Source organism: Pteropus alecto, unplaced genomic scaffold (assembly GCF_000325575.1).
Source record: "Pteropus alecto unplaced genomic scaffold, ASM32557v1 scaffold94, whole genome shotgun sequence".
Lineage (NCBI taxonomy): Eukaryota > Metazoa > Chordata > Mammalia > Chiroptera > Pteropodidae > Pteropus > Pteropus alecto.
Genome location: NW_006437736.1, coordinates 7,223,764 through 7,243,183, shown reverse-complemented (window position 1 = coordinate 7,243,183; position 19,420 = coordinate 7,223,764). Strand labels below are relative to the sequence as shown.

The window sequence follows — 19,420 nt, the reverse complement described above, 5'->3', positions numbered from 1 at the left end:
CAAAGAACATGCCTATGAAAAAATTACTTTAAAATCCTTGATTTTGTGGTTTGCTTTTAATTTGTTAAAAACGCATGACCCACCAGTTACAAGAATCTCAGCCAGTTCAGGCTGTTACTTTCGAGAAATATGATTTCACTTTAGTCAAATGTTAAAAAATTAATTTGTCTTGCATTCAATCATTTATTCAGTTGTTCACTGAACACTAAGTCCCACTTCTGTGGTAGGTGATGGTCTAGTTCTGGGGAAAACACTTATCCCAACTTCCCAGAGTTTATAGTCTAGTGAGAAAGGTAAAAGCATGGTTATTAAAACCTCAATTTCACAGGCTGATAAATCTCCAGTCTCTACCAGTTAACAAGCTGTAGAAAGGAAGCTTATTATTTTCTTCATACCCAATTACTCATGAATCTGTTAAACATTACCCAAAACTTCAGACACATCCACAGCACTGGATGATGTCTTCTAGAAGTAGGATTGTCCAGAGCTTCTAAGAACCAAAGGAACACTTGACATTTCCTTTGACTTTATTTATAAAATGAACTTAGAGAAAGCAAATCAAGTCAGTTTTGCAGCTTGCAATTAGCTGTTACATAAACTCCCTAGTAAAATGACATAATAGAAGATAGGGCACCAATCTGTACACCAAACTTGATTTTGGGGGCTTTTCAAAAGATATGGGGATTTACATTCATACAACCTGCTATGGACTGAATGTTTGTGTCTCCACCCTCAACCCGCTCCTCCACACCCCACCCCCCACCGTACCCTCACCAAATTCTTAAGTTTAAGGCCTACGCTCTAATGTGATGGCATTTAGAGATAGGATCTTTGGAAGGTGATTAGAATTAAAGGAAGTCATGAGGGTGGGGGCCTTCATGATGGCATTAGTGTCCTTACAAGAAGAGACACCAGAGAGCTTGCTCTCTCTCTCCCTTGTGAGGACACAGCAAGAAGGTGACTGCCTGCAAGACAGGAAGCGGGCTTTCACCAGAAACTGAATTAGCCACTACCTTGATGTTAGACTTCCCAGCCTCCAAAACTATGAGAATAAATGCCTATTGTTTAAGCCACACGGTCTATGGGATTTTATTATGGCAGTCCCAGCAGACTAAGACTTGACCTTAGAAAGAAGACGGAGATTTTTACAAAACCGTTGAAATGCTTCAAACTTATTTCTTATTATTCCCAAGCAGGGCCTCTCAGCCCTAGGCTGCCAGGCTGGCTCTTTACCATTGACTGCCCACAATTTGCTCTTTCTTGCCCCTGGAATGCATTCCAATTTGTGCTATTTTCTTTACCCAAAATGCCCTCCCCAAAATATTCCACTTCTGGCTCAGAGACTCATCTCTAAGAAACCTTTTGCAATTAGTTCTAGTCCTTTCCCAAACAATCCTTCTTTGCAAAGTTTGTTTTACGATACACTTATTTGCATCTCACTCTACTGTGTCCTTAATTTGGTTCAAGGATGTAGGTGGTATCTTCTCAACTAGACCTTGAGCTTCCCCAAGACAAGCCTAGGGCACAGATTTTTCAAATCTTTGTGTCCTCTATTGGCCTTTTTAGAGTGTTGTGCAAATAAAATAGGAATAAAACTTACTGAATGAAAATTGAACTAGATGCTGAGAGCCAACGAATGTTCTGAGGAAAATGAATCAAATAATGCAAGGAAGTACAATAAAACTCTGGCTCCAGAGCCTGAGGGTCGGGGTGGGAGAGAGCCGTTCTGGATAAGTGAGTTTAATAGACGGCTGAGGATTTATTCTTTTAAACACCAAGAGTTTTAATTATCTTGGATGGAAACATTTCCAGTATATTAACCATCCCTGCCTTCTAACATAGCACAGTATAAACGTTAACCAGCTTGATAACTCGTGTTGTCATTAAAAGTAGTTTTGTACTATAACACTGAGAAGCCCTCAGGCCCTTTGGAGGTATGCAGAACAGTTTGTTCCTACCCTAAATAGCTGCAGATTTCTGTGTTTTTATTGTTGTTTTGTTTTGGTTTGGTTTTTTTAGCTTTTCTGGGTCTTCCCTTGCTGCCGGACTGTCAGCCTCACCGATGCTCGTGTGACTGACTGTGCATTTCTACTCCCTGCTCCTAATTTGCTACTTCTTGTCTGCAATGTGTTTGAAAATCAAATGGCTAAGCTCACTGTGGTTGTTGAATGTTGTATATTGTATGTTTTTAATTTAAAACAAACTTACACTATACACATGTATTTTGATGTAAGGGTCACATCAAAAATGCAAATAAAGTATGTACAAGGACCAAAAGATTATTTTCTGCTGGAAAATCCAGAAGGACTTCATGGAAGAGGTAGTAGTTTTGACTGGAATTTGGGGTTATATTTCAATCAGCAAGAATTTAGGGAAGTAAGAAGATAGAAGAACGTCACAGATGAAGACCAGATGCTAGGATGGGCAGACTGTATTTGGGAGAGAATTAGTACATTTTGGCTGGAGTACATGTAGCAGAGTAGGAGGAAGTCCCACTATAACATTATATTGGGGTCAGAGCATGGGTGGGCCTTGAATGTCAGGCTGAAGAATTTGGATTTTGTTTATTAGGAGATAGGGAGGAACTGAGGGTTTTTGAGCTGGGAGATAACATGCTTATAGCTGAGTTTTAGAAATCTTGGTAGTCTACGGCCATGCCACCCTAAACAAGCCCGATCCCGTCTGATCTCAGAAACTAAGCAGGGTCAGGCCTGGTTAGTACTTGGATGGGAGACCACCTAGGAAGACCAGGTGATGCAGGCATAAAAAAATAAAAAAATAAGGGATCGTAAGCTGACAAGGTCCTTGCAATCTGTGAGGTCAACCAAGGGTTGCCTTGCCAAAAAAAGAAAAAAGAAAAAGAAAAAGACATTTTGGTAGACAGAATTTAGGAGTTGAAGGAAACAGGACTGGAGGTGATCCCAAGGGTATAGGTGGGAGGCAACATGGGCCTGAACTAGGATGTTGGCAGTGGGGGTCGCAGGAGGGAATAATTGTCAGAGATGCTGCAGAAGTAGAATAAGAAGATTTGGCAATTTATTCATTGTCAGGGGTGATGGAGAACACATTGGGTATAACTCCAAGTGATGTCCTTCCCAGGACTCAAAGAATCTAGAAGAACAAGTTTAAAGAGATTTTGATGTGCTTGACTTGGGACGTGCTGAGGTGTGAGAGTGAATTGTTGATAGCTCTGCAATAAAAAGCATAAATGGGAAACTGCCCTGAAAATCAGCACAGGGATAACAAATACTAACAAAATGTGTGCTTACGTGGACTCAGGCAACAAAAAGGAGTTAAAGGGTCCACGTCTTAATTTTAGTTCCTTCTTCGCATGACTGTATTAAATATTGTTCATTCTACTTTTCAAATAGCTTTCAAGTGCGTTTAAAAAAGGCTTTTACTCGTTTTTCTTGAGAGATTACTCTTGATAAGACTGGGGCATTAATGCTGTTCGAAGGTTATTGGAGCTGCTCATGGATTAGTGTAGCTCTTCTCTAAAGCAAGACAACGAGTGAGCAAGAAAACGATCAAACCGAGGAAACTTTCCCCAAGCAGAAGATGGAGCTCGACTTCAAACCTCAGAAACAAGGTTGTTTTCAGATTAGCAGGCTGCTCCCCCACGGAATAAGTAGAGAAGCCAGCACACCAACGTTGATTTTATAGAATGGATGAGTAGGATTTCTACCTGTAAACAAGAGGGAAAAGTACCTTCTAGGCAAAGGAAATTGTGTATATAAACCTGGCACGAAAGAATGATATAGCAAGAAGCCACTTGGCTGGAGCATGTGTGGAGAGAGTATGAGGGAGAGACCATGCAATTAGGAAACTAGACAGAGGCGTAGCTTGGGAGACGGGTTGGGGCTGGGAGGCTGGGCCTCATATGTAACACTAAAGAGCTGGCACTTTACTAGCAGGGAGAGCCATCTCAGAGGTCCACTGGGGAAGCAGAACAATCGGATACATTTAAGCAAACTCTCTGGTGGATCCATGGAGGTTTACTTCAGAACTGGGGAACAGAGGCAGAGATGAGGACGCTGAAAGCAAATGAGGACCTGAGCAAACGAGCTTATGACTAAGGCAGTGCTTAGACTATACAGGCATCGAATGTGTGCTTGTTGATAGGCCGTTCAGGATGACATAGCTTTTGGTCCATTAGAATTGGATGAACCTTCTCTTGGCTTCAAATCAGCTTTAACAGTAGGTCGTTGGGCCAGAGGCGCTGAAGTGTAAAGGGTTCTAGAAGGTTAATACTATAGTCAGAAGTCGAGATTCGTCTTTGGCTTGGGCACGGTAATAATACAGTAGACAGGAAAGCAAGTTACCACCAGGTTCTGGTGGGCCTGCTTCTTTATAGCATGCAGAGCACTTTGAGGTCTAATCATTCTGGACAGGAACATACCAGGGCCTGGGGTTGGGGGCGATGTAGCTTCTATAAAGTTCAAGGGAAAAACATCAAGAGTTCTCCACTGAAAGATTCTCTCCCTCTCCCTTCCTTTCTTCTTTCCTTTCTCCTTCTCTTTCTCTTTCTCTTTCTTTTCTTTTCTTCTTTTTCCTTTCTGTTCCTTTCCTTTTCTTTTTTCTTTTCTTTTCCTTTCTCTTCTCTTCTCATCTCTTCTGTTCCCTTCCTTCCTTCCTCCCTCCCTCCCTCTCTCTCTCTCTCTCTCTCTCTCTCTCTCTCTCTCTCTCTCTCTCTCTCTCTCTCTCTCTCTCTCTCTCTCTCTCTCTCTCTCTCTCTCTCTCTCTCTCTCTCTCTCTCTCTCTCTCTCTCTCTCTCTCTCTCTCTCTCTCTCTCTCTCTCTCTCTCTCTCTCTCTCTCTCTCTCTCTTTCTTCTTCCTTTGTAGTAAATAAATATGTACTACTCTATAACTTTGCTCTGTCCAACACAATAGATGCTAGCCACATGTAACTAGTAAGCATTTGAAATGTGACTAGTCCTAATTCAGATTTGCTGTGAATATAAAGTACACACCAGATTTCAAAGCCTTAGTATGAGAAAAAGAATGTAAAATATTTTCATTAAAATTTCTTATATTGGTTATATATTGAAATGATAATAGTTTAGATTTAGTGAATAAGTAAAATGTATTATTAAAATAAATTTACTTTAAAAATTATGGATACTAGAAATTCAAAATAATTTATGTAGCTTATATTATCAGTTTGTTGGACAGGACTACTATGCAAAGTTCAGTGTTATTTTCTATTACAAAAATAAAATAGTTTTATTCCCTCTGATTTTTCCTACCTTTTTTCTTGCAGAGAAGTTGCCAACGTGTGCACTTGGAAGAAATTCAGAAAGTAATAAACAGGATAATGCATTCTTGTTTATTGTCCAGAATTGTCTATCTGCCTTTCAATATTTCCACAGAAATCAGTGCAACTGCAGGCTTGTTTTAATGGCTTTACATATTTTAGAAATTATTTAAATAAAAAATTGAAAGGGTTCATTATTTGGGGCCATTACAAGACAAGAGAGACAAGAGGTCTAAAGGTCTCATATTATCAACTTTCATATCAGGGCAAATTGTAGCCTGATGTGTTTAAATAGACTCGGGCTTTATAAAAAGAGGTTATTGCAAAATGCTCCTCTCCTGCAAAGAGCGTGGAGCCAATATCTCTATTAGAACAAGTAATAATTGCAAATTCTCAAAAACCAGAGTGCTTGATGGACCATGTTGCTTTCACATTGGTGAACAGCAAGTAACTGGTTGGAAAGGGTGTTCCTGGATTCACCTATAGGGCTTCCTTTTTTTTTTTCTTTCATGTGGGCTAGAGGAAATTATAACATTCGATCCTAACACTGACCTTTAGCTTAATTTGCCCTAATTTTGCAAAACCTTTCTGCTTCACACCATCAACCCCCTGTGAGTCTACAAATTTGGCATGTGTTAGTATTTAACAAAACGTGAAACGGCCTCAAGGATTCTCCAACAAATGAAACTGATTATACAATGAAAATAAACTTAAGGAAGGATCTGAGACATCATGTAAAGTATTTTACTATGTTTTGCAAAGCTCTTTGCATTTGGAAGCAAGTAAGTTTGTTTTTAAATAAAAACAGTCTTTTTTTTTTTTTTTTAAGCAAAATCTTAACCACCGTCTTTGAAGTGTAAGTGAGCAAAAAAGAAAATTTTTTTTACAAAAGTCAAATGACAACTATGAAATCCAAAGGGGAGAATTACAGCTTGAGGCGTGCCTGCCACACGGAGGGTCTGCTGTGCTTCAAAACCACTGAGAGCAGTTTAACTATGTATATAGACAGTCTGATAATACTTGGTAGACAGTGAACTTTTTGGACAGAACAGGCAGTTCTTAAATACCTGTCACCGGCGTTATATAGCAGAGCAAGATGGAACTGAAAGATTCTCACGTCAAGCCTTTAATATCAGTAAAACAAAAATGACTTCATTTGTGCAATTAGTGAACAAGCTGTTCCCACTTGTCTAAAAGCTCCAGGAAGAGAAACTTATTTTGACTTTCATTTGTCCCGTTTTTCCTGCATACTGAATGTTGCAACCTTGCGACGGCTAAAATCTCTTGGCCTAATAATTACAGCCAACATTGAAAAAACGGTCAAATGATTAGTACAAATAAAAGACGGGAGAAATAAATTCAACTCAGCCTTCCCATCTCCATATTATATCCCCTTCTAGACCTCAGAAGTTCTGTGGTCAAAATGTTTTAGCACTTCTTCATCTGTAAAATCAAACTAAATTTCTGTTTACCACATTAACTTTACAGAGTTTTTTCTTTGCTACTACTGTCATTGATTTATTTTCCTGTTTGGGCAGTATGATGAAGTTTAAACTAATCAAATTCTTTCACTTAAAAAAAAAAAAGAAACTCATCTATGGCCATGCCACCCCAAACTAAACCGGATCAGGTCTGATCTCGGAAGCTAAGCAAGGTCGGGCCTGGTTAGCACTTGGATGGGAGACCACCTAGGAAGACCAGGTGCTGTAGGCGTAAAAAATGAAAAATAAGGGATTGTAAGCTGATAAGTTCCTTGCAATCTGTGAGGTCAACCAAGGGTTGCCTTGCTTAAAAAATAAATAAATAAAATTAATTAATTAATTTAAAAAAGAAACTCTAAGAATCCCCTTTTTCCCCCATTTAGTTTCAACTGTCTGAACGGAGAAGGCTGAAGAGAGTCAGGCGTTTCTAGAAATGTATGGATATTGTGGAGCCAGTGTGTATGAGAAACACACTGACTTGAATATCTCATCTAGAAGAAAACTTTCAAATATTAACAAGTTATGTCCCAGAAAAATCAGAAAGTGAATTTTGTGTCTAGACTTCGACTCAATGATAAGCCTGAATAGGCAGACCCATTGTTCTTTTTCATTAAAATCTGAAAAGAAATGTCTAAAAATCTTTGAAACATACCATTTTTCTGGGCCTTTTCTAAGGATCTGGGAGGACTGTCAGCAAAGTTGCCTAAGTGATACCAACTTCTTCTAGAACTGAAAGATCCAGATTCATCATTCCAAAGGGAAGAACAGAAGTCAAATAAGGGCAACAAGTGGGAAAACGCTCCCTCTAAAAGTAATAGTGATAAGCCACTTACGCTGTGGCTTGTCAGGTGGCACGCTTACCCTGTACCATATTCCATTTTAATTTGAGGAGAATACATTACCTAAACAAATCATTTTCTCTTCAAAATTATTTCCATTTAATTCCACATCTGATTTGTAAAAAAAAAAAAATTTTAAGTTTTTTGCCTCTTAGTGCTGATAGATGTAGTTCCACCCTTGCCATGTCATTCTATTTTTCAAAAGGGCAAGCATGCTAATCAGGATGAAAGAAGACTAGCTATGGGGGTGATAGAGGAAGCCCCAAATGCTCCCTATGTGTTAATACAGTTATTAACTTTGAAATTAATTTACTTTGTCTTTCTAAAAGAGGATCTGATTTAGGAGGTGATTTCACTCAAGACATTTTTTAGCACTTAGCCTGGTAGCCTGGAAGTGACAGAGTTAATGCCAAATACTAGCAATTTCTTAGCACTTTCTAGTCTTCGGGCCATAAATTATAGAGCTAGGTCAGGGCCAGGTTAAATTATTTTGGCAGATGCGAAATACAAAGCATTTCCTCTGAGGAAAATTTAGGCCACTGGATTAGATCATTGTTTTGGATGAGTACACGACTGAAGATTAGAGATGATGCTCATGAAGTTATCAGATTAAGTCAATTAGAGGCACCCACAGTATATGTAGGTCTTCTCTTAGGGTCTTTTTTTCCCTCTAAACATTTTAGAAATAGTATAGGTGAATGTTAACCACACGAAGATGGATATGGAAGAGGATAGTCAATATTTTGGAGGAGAGAATTGATAATGTTCTTGGCATATTAGGGAAATGGTTATAATTAAAAGGAAAAAAGTTCATTGAAGGCAATGTTGGGAGGAAACAGGGCCTCATTAATTCATTGATTCAATAAATTGAATATATATAACTCATTAATTCAACATATCGAATCTCTTTTATGTGCCATGCTCTGTTCTATGTGCTAGCTTAAATTCCAGGAGCTCACATTCTAATTAAATTTAAGGGTCTAAAGTCGAAGCACTGAGTTTCCACTTATGGTCATGACAGAATGACAAGGGGCCACATTTACCCTCCTTCCTTAAACAACTAAAAAATGGGTCCAAATCTTTGAAACTAATTTTCGGACATTGGAAAATAGGCAATGCAGGATTGAGATCTCTGAAAAAGTGGGCGGGGGGTGGGGAATATCCAATAATATGAGCCTAATGAAAGCCCCAGTTTACTGCCTGGTGAGTTTCTGGGCCACTGCACAGGGAAGGGGAACCCAGCAGAGTTTGGTGATCTCCATGAGCTGAAGAGACAGAGTTTAGAGTTCAGAGATGCCAGGACAGCTAGACTTTATGGGGGAAAGCTCTGGGAAGAAGAAAACTGCAACAAGAGAGAGAGAGAGGAGAGAGAGAGAGAGAGAGAGAGAGAGAGAGAGAGAGAGAGCGCTCTAGATATCCACAGAGTGTCCCCTGAGGTCTTCAGCTGAATCCTAATAAGTGTAGAGGTTTGAGGAAACTACCAAGATTGGAGAAGAAACTGTTGGAGAGGAGCTAGTGGAGCAATCCTTGGAGTACACACAGGGCTGGAGATAGTTTATGCTCCCACTAGCCGGAGTAGAAAGACTTTCTAACACATAAGGACCTGCAGAGAGCCTTCAGAAGGATACTGCCTCAAGAGTAGGGTCAAATTAACCCTAGGCTAAAAGCTGTTCTGCACCCACCAAACAAAGCTTCAGAGCTAGCTTCTAAAATAACTGTTGCCAAGTAACTTAACTGCATCCTATTGCGAAACCCCCAAAATATTTAAAGCATTGCAAACATATCCAGTACTTGAGAAATGTTAAACTTATGACATCTGACATTAAATTACAAATACATCCTGTATGTTCAAGGAGTTAGAGGAAAGCAGGAGTGTGACAAGGAGAGGAATGGAAGATATCTAAAAAGACCCAAGTCAAAACTCTGCAGATGAAAAATGAACTGGATGGCACTGAGATTAACAGCACATCCGACATGGCAAGAAGAAAAGATTAGTGAATTTGAAGACTTCAGTAGAAACTTTCAGAAATGAGACACAAAGACTAAAAGCAAGCTACAGGACAACACCCAGCAGACTAACATGTGTAATTGGAGTTACAAAAAATGAGGAGAGGCAATTAGAGACAAAAAAAACCAAAAAAACAAAAAAACAAAAAACCTTCAAGAAACAATGGCTGAAAATTTTCTTTATTCAACAAAATACTTTTTAAATATCTGCTGTGTACCTGGAGCTGGGAATATGATGGTAAGAAGTACAAATACCTTCCCAGAGCTCAAGGCTGGTGGGAAAGTCAATGACATAAAAAGGTTTGGTAAGTGCCACCTGGCATTTGTTTATGGTTGGCTGCTTCCTTCCACTTGAACCATTCTTTGATGCTGGCTTCTGTGACACCATCCTTTTTGGGTCCTAGTTTCTCCCTAATTCTGATCGTGTCTTACTATCCTTTGTAATGGACTGCTCTTGCTCCACCTATCCCAGGAGTGGTGTGTTTTCCCCTGGTTACTTCCTTGGCTTTCTTCCCAATTTGTAGCTCCATTTTCCTGCATGATCTCATTCATGTCCATGGTTTCATCTATCCACTATGGACTGATACTTCCAAATCTATATCTTCAGCCCAGATTTTTCTCCTAAATTCCAGACTTGCTCTATCTACTGAACAGCTTCATTCGGATGGCCACAAGTGCTCCAAAGTGAACAAGTTTCAAATGGAATTATAATTTACCCTAAACCTGTTCTATTCTTCTCTTTTTAATTTAGTAAATGATACTTTGTCCCCATAGCCTTAAACCTTGGCATCATCCTTGATTTCTCTCTCCTTTAAATCTCACATCTAGTTGGTTATCAAATCTTGCTGATTTATTCCTAGGAATTTCTCAAGTGTCTAGCCCTATAGCCAGTATCTTAATTTAACCTTATCATTCCTCTTTTGGATGCATTAGTCATAGCTCCCTGTTTCTGGTCTTGATTTCTTTCAATCAGGTCCATACAGCAAAAAGTGACTTTTTTGAAGTAGAATCTAATTATGTTACTTTCATGTTTATTGTCTTTTGATAGTTCTCCATAGACTTTCAGATAAAACTCAAGCTCCTCATCAAGGTTCACAGTGCCCCAATCTGCCAGCTTCATCTCTCACTTCATATTGAATCACTCAGTTCTCCAGATGCCCCATAATGTCTCATACATCCTGGTTTTTGCACATGATGCTCTTTCTGCTGGACTGCCCCCTCCTACTAATGCCTCTTTGTGGCATTTCTTATGACCCAAATCAGACATCACTACATCTAAAGATTTTCCCTGACATTCCTCTTCTCTAAACAGAGATTAGATGCCCCTCATCAGTACATTCATAAAACTCCCTATATATTCTTTGTGGAGCATGCATCTTGATTTTTAAAAACTACCTGTTTATGTCTTTCCCATCACTAGTCTGTGAAACCCTCCCAACCCTTTCTACTATCTATTCTCCTTCCTTGCTTAATTTTTCTTCAAGCTCTTATCACTATCTGGCATACAATATATTTTACTTATTTATTTGTCTTTCTCTCCCAATAAAAATGTAAGCTACATGAAGGTAGAGACCTTTGCTGTGTTCATTGCAATATCCTTGACACCTAGAATAGTAGGTTTTGGATCTCTAAGGAAGATCTCATGGAGACAATATTCCCTAATTAAAGTCTTAGGTTCTTGCATGATCTTAATAGTTTTTTTTTTTAATTGTGGTTAAATATACATAACATAAAATTTAACATTTTAATCATTTTAAAGTGTGCAGTTTAGTAACATTAGGTCATTTACATTATTGTGCAATCATCACTACTATCCATCTCCAGAACTTTTTTTATCTTTCTCAAAGGAAACTCTGTACCCATTAAACAATAATATTCTATTCCTTTCTTCTCCCAGCCAGTGGTTGCTACCATTCTCCTTTTTATGTCTACGAATTTGACTACTCTTAGTACCTCATAAAGTGGAATCATACAATATTTGTCCTTTTGTGTAGGCTTATTTATCATAATATCTTCAATGTTCATCCATGTTGTAGCATATATCAGAATTTTCTTTTTAAGACTGATAATATCTCATTGTATGTATATACTACATTTTGTTTATTCATTCATGTATGGATGGGCATTTAAGTTGTTTCCACCTTTGGGCTATTGTGAATAATGCCGTTTGAGCCTCTGCTTTCATTTCTTTGGGGTATACAGCCAGAAGTGGAACTGCTTGATCATATGGAATTTCTGTGCTTAATTTTTTTAAGGACTGCTATTCTGTTTTCCATATAATTTTAATATCAATCTTTTTTATTTTAGGATAGTATTCTTGAATTGTACTTTTTGTATTCTATTTTGTCATATGGCTTGTTTTTCTTCTTCATGGACTCCTATTATATGTATGTAGAATCTTCTTTGATTTTATTTGTATATGTAAACTTTCCCCCAAATCCTTGACATTTTTGCCAGTACTTAGTATAGTCAGCCTTTCAAATGTTAGTCATTCTAATAGGTGTATAGTAGTATCTCATTGTGGTTTAATTTGCATTCTTAATGACTAATTATACTGTGATAATTTTTGTATGCTTATTTGTCATCTGTATACTTTTTTTGAAGCATCTGATCAAATATTTTGCTCTTTTCAAACCAAATTTATTATTGAGTTTTGAGAGTTCTTTATATTTTTTAGAGAAAAGTTCTTTATCAGATATATAATTTGCATCTTTTCCCCAGTCTATGGTGTGTCTTTTTACTGTCTTAACAGTGTCTTTTGAAGAGAAGTTTCTAATTTTGGCATTCTAATTTATTAATTTGATTTTTATGGCTCATACTTTTGGTATTGCATTTAAAAATTTTTTGCCTAACCTAAGGTCATGAAACTTTTCTCCCATTTTTTTTCTAGAAATTTTATAGTCATAGGTTTTACATTTAGGTTTATGATACATTTTAAGTTAATTTTGTATAAGATTCGACATATGAATTCCAGTTCATCTTTGTAATATATGAATATCTGTTCTATCGCCATTTGTTGAAATGCTGCCTTTTTTCTACTAAATTGCCTTTACATCTTTGTTGAAAATGAACACCATATATAAGTTGGTCTAATTCTGGACCCTCCATTTTGTTCTATCGATATATTTGTCTATTTTTACATTAATACCACACTTTAACTACTGTAGCTTATAATAACTCTTGAAATCAAGGAGTTTTAGTCCTCCAACTTTGCTGTTTTTCAAAGTTATTTTGGCTATTCCAGGTTCCTTGAATTTCCATATGAAGCAGCTGGTCAATTTCTATTAAAAAAGTCTTCCAAGATTTTTATTGGATTGCATTTAACCTCTATAAAAATTTTATAAGACTTGATATCATAACAAGATAGAGTTTTCCAATACATGGATACAGTAAATCATTCCATTTTCTTAGGTCTTCTTTAGTTTCTCTCAGCAATGTTTTGTAGTTTTCAGTATACCCTTTTGGTAATAAATGGCATTGTTTATTTCAATTTTCAATTGTTTGTTGTTATTATATAAAAATACAATTGATTTTTGTATATCGATATTGTATCCTGAAACTCATTTAATAGTTCTAGTAGCTTTTATATAGATTCTAATGGGTTTTTATAATAATGTTGTCTGGAAGTGAAGACAGTTTTACTTCTTCCTTACAATCTGTATGCCTTTATTTTTTTTCTTGCGCATTGTTTTGGTTAGAATCTCCAGTACAATGCTGAATAGAAGTGATAAGAGCAGACATTGTTGTCCTGTTCTTAATCTTAGAGGAAAAGCATTCAGCCTTTCCCCATGAAGTATGTTAGCTATAGGTTTCTTGTAGACACTTTTTATCAGGAAGTTCATTTCTATTTTTAGTTTATTGTTAATTTTTACCAGAAATGAATGTTGGATTTTGTCAAATGCATTTCCTTTGCCTATAAAAGTGATCATATATTTTTTCTTTTAGTTTGTTAATATAATAAATTACATTAATTTTTTTTTTTTTTTTTTAGTGTAAATCCAACCTTTCATTCCTGGGATACACCTCACTTGAACAGAATGTATTAATTGTTTAAAATATAGATTAAAACTAAAATATAGATTTTAGTTTTAGTATAGTTTTACATTTACAGAATAATTGAGCAAATAGTACAGAAGTTCCATATACATACTCCACCCCTCCCTCCCAGTTTCCCCTGTTATTGTCTTGCTTTACTGTGATACAATTGTTACAATTAACCAATTTTTATTACAAGTGATGAACCAATACTGATACGTTAATTAGTCCATTGTTTACATTAAAGTTCACTTTGTGTTGTACAGTTCATTGGTTTTGACAAATGAACAATAACATGTATCCATCATCATAGTTTCACACATTACAGTTTCATTACCCTAGGAACACCCTGTGCTTCACTTGTTCAGTCCTCCTCTCCTTCCCCTCATATCCTGACAGCTACTGATCTTATACTATCTTTATAGTTTTTGCCTTTTCCAAAATGTCATATAGTTGGAATCATACAATATGTCAGCTTTTCGGACTGGCTTCTTTTATTTAGTAATATGCGTTTAAGGTTCCTCTGTGTCTTTTCATGGCTCCATAACTAATTTTCCTCTCTCTCTCTCTCTCTCTCTCTCTCTCTCCCTTCCTCCCTCTCTCTTTTTCTTTCTTTCTTTCTTTCTTTCTTTCTTCCTCTTTCTCTTTCTTTCTTTCTTTCTTTCTTTCTTTCTCTTTCCTTCCTTCCTTCCTTCCTTCCTTCCTTCCTTTCTTTCTTCTTTCTTTCTTTCTTTCTTTCAATGTCTGATCTTATTTATTTGTTACTCTTACAAAATCTCATTTTTGACTGGACTCAGACTTAGAAGTAGAAGCTCTCAGAGAGGAAAACCTACGTCTCTTGGCCATCTGTTCCTGGCATTTTTCTTTGGCCTCTTTCATTCTCTTGGCCAAAAGTTTAGCATATTCTATAGCTTCTTCCTTATTTTTCTTAGTACACTGTTTCTTCAGAGCAATACACCGATGTTTATGTTACAGGACGTGTGGAGTCACAAGACGCTGACTCTTGGGTGCTTTGGTTCTAGGTTTCTTACCTTCTTTGTTTAGGGGCTTTCTCACAACATATTGGCGGACATCACCTTCTTTAGAGAGACTGAAAAGTGTGCGGATTCTGCTCGCTCTTTTGGGTCCCAGGCGATCTTCCCGACTATTTTTTTTTTAATCACTGACCACGTTGAGAACACTCAGATCAGCACCCACAATGCAACCCCGAACGGATCTGTGCTTTCTTTATCTATGATGAGTCCTCCTTCGTCCATCATGAGAATGCCCCTTACTCAGCAGCAGGCAGACACGGCCATGGGTCAAGACACTGTGCTTCATGGTAAAACCTTGTTTGTCGTTTCTACCACTGACTCGAATCACATAACCCTCCCATTCTTCACGCAGAGCATCAGCAGCAACTTCTCATAAAAGGTACGAAGTCTTCATTCATTGTTCACTTCAATGAGCTTCTGGCAGCCAGTGGCTGGGTAAGAAATATTCAGCTTCATCAAGAAGCAGCTGTCTGCCTCCGAGGCACCACAAAAAAGAGACTAATTTATTCTTATCGTTGAATAATATTCCGCTGTACGGATATATCAGAGTTCATTTATTCATTCATTTATTGAAAGAAATCTTCATTGCTTCCAGTTTGAGAAATTATAAATAAAGCTGCTATAAACATTCATGTGTAGAGTTTTATGTAGATGTAAGTTTTTAACTTAATACCTGAGTATGATTGAGCTGTATAGTAAAACTATGTTTAGCTTTGTAAGAAACCGCCAAACCAATTTTCAAAGCGACTGTGCTCTTTTGCCTTCTCATCAGCAATGAATAAGGGTTCCTGTTGCTCTGCATCCTTCCCAGCATTTAGTATTATTGGTATTTTGGACTTTAGCCATTCTAATAAGTATGTGGTATAATCACAATTGTTTTAATTTTCAATTCCCTAATGATATACGATGAACAACTTTTCATATGCTTATTGAACATCTGTATATCTTCTATGATATAGGATTCAATTTGCTTGGAAATTTTTATGAATATTTACTTCTGTTTTCATGAGGGATATTGATCTGTAGTTTTCTCTTATTGTAATGTCTGTCTGATTTTTGGTATAAGATTAATGCTGGTCTCATAGAATGACTTAGAAAGTAGTTTCCTCTTTTCAATATTCTGGAAGAATTTCTGTAGTATTGGCATTATTTCTTCCTTTTTTGGTAGGAGTCACCAATGAAGTCATGTGGGTGTCCATTTTTCTTAATGAGCATGTTTTTAACCACAAATTAAGATTCTTTTGTAGATATAAAGCTGTTATCTATTTCATTTTGAGTAATTTTGATAGTTTGTGTCTTGGAAGGAATTTGTCTTAGATTTTACCCCTGGGGTTTTTATTTTGCTATCTAGGTACTCTGTTTATGCTGGCCACTTAAAAACTATGATGCCAGCTTCTTAGAATTTTCCAAGGTTTGATTTGGAAAACTAGAATGATACTATAGGAAAGTATAAACTAGTGTGGTTAAGATGTCCCTAAGAAAACGTAGAAGTAGCTTTACTTGATTGTCACAGAGTCATATATTTTAATACAAATAAAAAATTGAGAGATTGATGGTAGAATATCCTTAAGGAAAGTATAAAGATTTTTTCCACAGCTCCACTTTGTACATTACAATGTGAAATTTTAGTAAGATTACTGAAATTTTAAGAATTTTGCTTTTGTATGGGTAACTAAAAGTATTAATATTTAAGATAAGAATATTACTAATTAAGCATTTTTGTTTATACAGATAAACCTTTTCTTTCTTGCAATTCTTGGGGGAATCATTCAGTTCCTCTGGGCTTCAAATTATTCATTGGTCAAAATGAGGCAATTAAACTAGATATTTGTTAAGATTTCTTCTAGACTTGAAAATGTTATTATTCCAATACTTAGAACTTATTGCAAAAAAATGTAATGTTAACTGTGAAACAAAGTGTTTAATTCTAAAATGTTTTAATCTAATTATATCAATTTGAATGAAAGTATACACAGGTGCCTAGTAAATAATTTGAAGATATTGTAAAATGAGTTTATTTCCAAATTTATTTATTTGTAAGCTGCCAATCTAAAGTAATATCGTTTGGAGAACAGAGGAAATGAAGTTATAAATAAAATCTTTATATTTCATGTTCCAAAGACAGATACATGTCCGTTTAATCTCTATCTAAAATCTAAGAGTGACACTTGCTTTAGTGGCCATCTTTTTGTTTATCTTATCAACAAGAAAGGTAAAAGTGACTGTTTTTGTAAAGACGCCATGGCACCGTTGCAGCAGCTGTTAAAGTAAAGGATTAAATTGTGGGAATTTAAGTTCTTCACAAATCCTGGAAATCAAGCTTGTTTTTGTAAAGAACTTGATCAGAAACAAAAGTTTTTCTGAACATTATGTTGCCTGGGCACTCTTCAAGAGCACATGGACACAATTTATTCTCTAACAGGAGCCATGTCCTGGTTCAGATACAAAAGTTTCACAGAAAAACTCGGCAGGGTATGTGTAAAGGGAAACATTTAAAAATCGCATTATAATTGCAACAGACTATAAAGATATAGATTTAGTCATTGTTTATCCTTTGGTCATTCTTGGACGATTTTAAAAACTAAAAATTTTAATGAAAAAGTTCTGGAAATCTTGAGTGTGGCTTACGGTCCAACTTGTCTTTGTATCCAAGAAGAAAATTATACATTTTAAATAAAAGTAAGTTCGGGTCAATTTGGTGTTTTAGAAGCAGCATCGTCTGTAGCTGATACTTGTGGCAATGCCCTACAATAAATCCCCCAGGCCCACCTTGGGTTTCAGACACAGTTGTAGTAGAGAGTTCCACTCAAGCTCAGACTCACCTTTTGGTGACAGCAACCCATCTCAGATAAGTGTCCTACTTTCCCATTTTGTCACAAAATGTCCTTTTCAAGACCATGGGAGCCCCTTGGCCTCTATGCAAGTATATTGCAGAAATGTAGAGGAGTGAAACCAATGGGTGCAGTACTAGTAGACAAGTGGTCCAGCCTCTGGTCCTTCTGATGGACAATTCTTGGAAGCACTTGCTCATTTCTCAGGTGGTGCTGGTCCTAGAATCAAGTCCCAAGCACCCACAGTGGCAATCTTGATCATATACCCTTTATTGTATTTTCTTCCTTTTCTCATTCCTCCTGCTTACTACTGACTCCTGAAATTAATTCACAAAGCAACTACTCACACCCAAGTATTTGTCTCAACATTGGTTTTAAGAGGAATATAACAAAGGACTTTGGTATGAGACTGTCCATGGAAAGCAGATCCTTAGTATGGGGTTCTGGAACTGGATCACTTTCTTTATTGCTAGGATGGTGGTAATCCTTGGTATATATCACAGTTCCTAAGAATCTCACCTTTGGTGGAATGGGATGAGAAGCAATAGCTTATCTAGTAGCTATGTCACTAGAATGGGGCAAAGGATTGTGGAATTGGCTAGCACTTGTTAATTGCCTTAGAAGCCTTAGAAACATAAAATAACAGTAACAGGCTCAGATCTTCTCACTATCATCTTAGAGCACAGTGAAAGCCCAAAGGCCACCTCGGTAGTATTTAAAGAGACCATTATCTCCTCAGCCATAGGACAGCTGTGGTCAGAATCAGACCCAGAGTTTAATAGTAAGAGTTGACAGAGCTGCAAAGGAGATGAAACACGCATCCTCCATAAGTCTCCTTTACTAAAGTTAGGGCCTAGATATCATGAGAGGGACTGAGAAGTCAGATGAGAAAGTTCGGGTGAATGTGCTTGAGGAGCTTGAATCCCTGGTTTTCTCTGAATCCCCCATGTCATCCAAAGCAGCTCTTTCTCTCTCACTAGAAGAAACCAACCTCCCTTTACCTGGAGACCATACGAAGTGTTCACCTGAAGTGGATGCCTTGTAAGATGACTTTTACTACCTCAAGATCTAACTCGTCTTCCTCCATTGCCTTGAGAATGATAACTAATGTCATTTCAGCTGAGAGAGAAAATAAAGTCCTTAATCTGGGAAGAAATAGCTTATTTACTGAAAGAATTTTAAGAACTGCCTAACAAGTACTGGCAGGAATCTGAACATGTGTGGGAATATATCTTGAGTGTGCTGGACCAGAGAGGCAGAAATATATGGCTGAATAGGGGAGAGTTTATCAACATGGGAACATTTTCTTATGACTCAAGATTCAATGTGTAGGTGGCGGCAAGGACTCATAGAGTTGGTGTTAATAGGCTGGTGGGACAGCTTCTTGAAACTTGGCCATGATGATGGCCTACACTAAATGAGACAGAGATGCTGGAATTGCCTTGTCAAAGTATTGAAGAAGTCAGTGGCTCAGAAAGGTGGTAATGTTAGAATGGATTTCATATGTGGAGAGAACCAACTTACTATTTTCCAAAGGACGGTCCAGAGAACAATCTCTTTACTAAAGCAATAAAGAATATACTAAAGAGGGTGATAATGACATCTTTGAGAACAATGAAATGGTCTGTTACTAGGGTCAGCTTAGACAACAGCTCAGAGATGACATCTGCAGGCTGGGGTGCTGTTTTCCAAGATGCAATACATGCCAACGGCCTAAACATGATGCCATGTTCCCAACTGCTAGAATTCATGGCTCCAGCAATCGAGAGATAGAAATAGGTTTGGCCCTTCTTATCCCCATTCCCAGTGGCCTACTTGCAGAATTGTGTGTCCCATTTCTACCACCTTAGGCTTGCTGCTGGTCGGGAGGTCCTGTTTCTTAGACAGGGTAAGAAGAAGAAGCTGGCACACTTCCACCAGGAAGCACAGTAAGGATCCC

General features: G+C 37.3%; 2 pseudogenes; one reads left to right on the top strand and one right to left on the bottom strand.

Annotated features, from left to right (window-relative positions):
- The first annotated feature begins 2,644 nt into the window (after positions 1–2,644).
- LOC112481906 lies at positions 2,645–2,763 on the top strand (annotated as a pseudogene).
- Positions 2,764–14,393: 11,630 nt separating this feature from the next.
- Positions 14,394–15,106, bottom strand: LOC102892017 (annotated as a pseudogene).
- Positions 15,107–19,420: the final 4,314 nt, after the last annotated feature.